This window comes from Solanum stenotomum, unplaced genomic scaffold (assembly GCF_019186545.1).
Source record: "Solanum stenotomum isolate F172 unplaced genomic scaffold, ASM1918654v1 scaffold10331, whole genome shotgun sequence".
Lineage (NCBI taxonomy): Eukaryota > Viridiplantae > Streptophyta > Magnoliopsida > Solanales > Solanaceae > Solanum > Solanum stenotomum.
In genome coordinates, this window is record NW_026021022.1 from 17990 (window position 1) to 20994 (window position 3005).

Consider the following 3005-nt stretch of genomic DNA (forward strand, 5'->3'; position numbering starts at 1 on the left):
TCTTCATTTGCAATTATAAATTTGTAGAGACTAAATTGAATCTTTTATGAGAATCCCATTGTTGAGTTCCTGAGTTTGAAAACATCTAAATCAATTGATTTGAACTAAAAAAATTGACGAATGAAGGACGGAATACAAATCCATGGATAACCATTGTTAAGGAGCTTCGAAGCTCAAGTATGAATTTTTGAATTTGTAGGCGAATTCATCTTTTCCAATGATTATTTCCTCGTCATTGCCGGCTCGTCCGATAAGTTTCTCTAACAAATATAAAATTTATCATCCATCAAGGATGGGGTCGGGATTGCTCATTCTTCTTCTCCAAAGTGAAAGGGAAAGTAATATCCACCACTAAAACAGTGCCATTTTGCTTATAAACATACATAAATAAAATATAAACTATTTAATTATTAAATTTTTTTATAAAAATATTCTTTTTACTTGTTTTTTTGCTTTTCACTCTCTCAATGAGACACTCTCTGTGCCAACTCAACATTTAATGAGTCATTTATTTCATTTTTAAATAGTTCAAGTGCATGATAAAACATCTGTAAAATTAAAGTGTGTAGTTATAATTTTGAGTATAGATTGAAGGGGTTTTAGACAATTTTCTCTAATTTATTCTTTGTAAAAATTTGGGTGCCCCTCCCCCAATTTTGGGAGTCAGGGCATATGCCTAAATCTTTTTAAGCAAGAGTCGGCTCCGATTCCACTTTAATTACTAAAATCATCTTCAATACTCTCAACTGCAAGAAAAAACAATTGATGCCTTCAGTTGACTAAACCTATTTCTGCCAACCTCCCAGTTTCGAGCAGCCATCGTGAAGTTACCAAAATCACTATTATATGATTCACTTAATCCATAAAAGTAGAGGTGTCAAAATTGAACTCAAGTGTAGGTAACCCAACTATAATTTTAAGGGTTGGGTTTAAGATGATTCAAAATTGTGGATAATTTGAAGGAGGAGTAGGATGAGGGGTCAAATTTCAGCTTCTAGTGTGGAAAATTCTGCTAGTAACGAAGTTAATGACGGTCCAATTTTAGTTTGGGAATTGTATAGAGGTTGAGCAGAACAATGAGACAAAGCATGTTCAGAAAAAGTATTTTGAAGGTAAAAAAAGAGTAAAAGAGGTGAACGATGTGCGAAAATTGAAAAGAAGATGCGTTTATATTGCATCTACCGCTAAGAATATAGTTAATAGCGATGACGAATTTGAGGATTTACCTCCTCAATTTCAGTCGAACAAATTGAAAAATAAAGTTGTGCCGGAGAAGAAGAAGTCAGTGCTGGAGAAGAAGTCAGGGAAGGATGCAAAGCCACGGAAACGATTGGCGAACAATGTCATTCTACCGGAGAGTGGAGATCCGGTATGTGATAGTATTTTCAATCTATTTCTATGTGTTCTCTTAGTTAGTTGTTGTTTAGGACTTGTATACTAATTACTAACCTGCTTTGATATGTAGTTTTTGCAATTCATCATTAATTCAACTTTAATATGTAGTAATACATTTTTAATTCAAGTTTAATACATTTTGCAGTTAATTGATTTATGATTAGTGATAGTTAGTTCGACTAATTAAAATTGAACTTGAATTTCTATTTATATGCGGGATCGTAAATTCTAGAAACATTCGAATGTTGTGTATATTGCGAGTAGGTAGTCATCTTACATTAATTATAGTGTCATCGACCAAATTAAAATCTCTTTATCCGAAAAACAGCTTGAGCTGTTTAGGAATACATGTTTTTGTGACTTTCTTTACCTTCCAAAAGTGAACATACAACTCCAACTTATTCATTGCCTTATGAATAAGGAGTTAAAACACACTCCAGATAATGTGTTTGCTATTGAAATACATGACAAAAAATTGTTTTTTAGTCTAAGAGAATTTGGATTAGTTATTGGCTTAAATTGTGTTTGTGATGACACTCCTGTCAATGTTCTAGATTTTAAGTTAGTTTGTTGAGAAATTATTTTCCAGAACAAATCACTGTTCAAAAGAGTCATCTACGTGAGTTGTTTCTAGCTAAAAAATTCATAGATGATGACTCCGTTGTTTCATTGGTTGTTCTCTTCTTTGTTAATGAATTTTTATTTTCCTATGAGAACAATGAACACCAATTAGTAATAGATATTTTTACATTGTGGAAAGTGGACAATTCAATTCATATCCGTGGGGATTAAATGTCTACAAGGAGTTGCTTGATTCTGTGTGGCACGCGCTTAAATCAACCCATAAATACTATAGATTGGGTGGCTTGTCTTTTGCTCTTCAAATTTGGATATTTGATTGTTGTTCAAAAGTCGATGAAGATAGAGCTATTCGGGTTTCTGATTCTATTCCAAGAATCTTGAATTGGAAGACAACTGTTGATAGTCCATGACAAAAATATATTGAGAAATATCTCTTCATGCCTACAAAAAAATAAGGTATTTGTACAAAGTAAATACATTTTATGACATTTTTTAGTTCAACTCAAGTTAATATATCTATCTTTATTTTCTTTATTTGATTTTTCAGTTTGAGAACATAGTGGCTGGTGAAGATGAAGTTTATAAATTCAGGCTTCTTGAACCTCGTGATTACAATGCTGAAATTTTAAAATTGGAGTCCAAAGGATCAAGTCATGGTATAGACATGTTGACTAATGAAGTTATAGAATTGAAAAAAGAACTTATAAAGGTATATAAAAACTTGACTTTAGGCTTGTTTTTTTTCAAAATTGTTATTTTAATAATTGTGTATTGTTTGATTAACTACTAGGCAAATGAAAACCACTAAGCACTTGAATAGAAGATAGATTTAGGATTGAATCAAATCAAAGAATTTGTGGTGAATTCTAACAAACAACTATTTGAGGATATTTCTTTGTTGTTTGCTAAGAGTGATGGTAGCAGCTCTGTTATCCGAAAAGCCGGAAACCATATAACAAGAAGGCATTTCGGATAACAGAGTTGCTACCATCACTCTTACCAAACAACAAAGAAATATCCTCAAATAG

The 3005-nt window shown here is 32.0% G+C and overlaps 1 pseudogene; it reads left to right on the forward strand.

The window, feature by feature from the left end:
• Positions 1-1076: 1076 nt before the first annotated feature.
• On the forward strand, positions 1077-2923 carry LOC125849777 (uncharacterized; annotated as a pseudogene).
• The last annotated feature ends 82 nt before the right edge of the window (positions 2924-3005 follow it).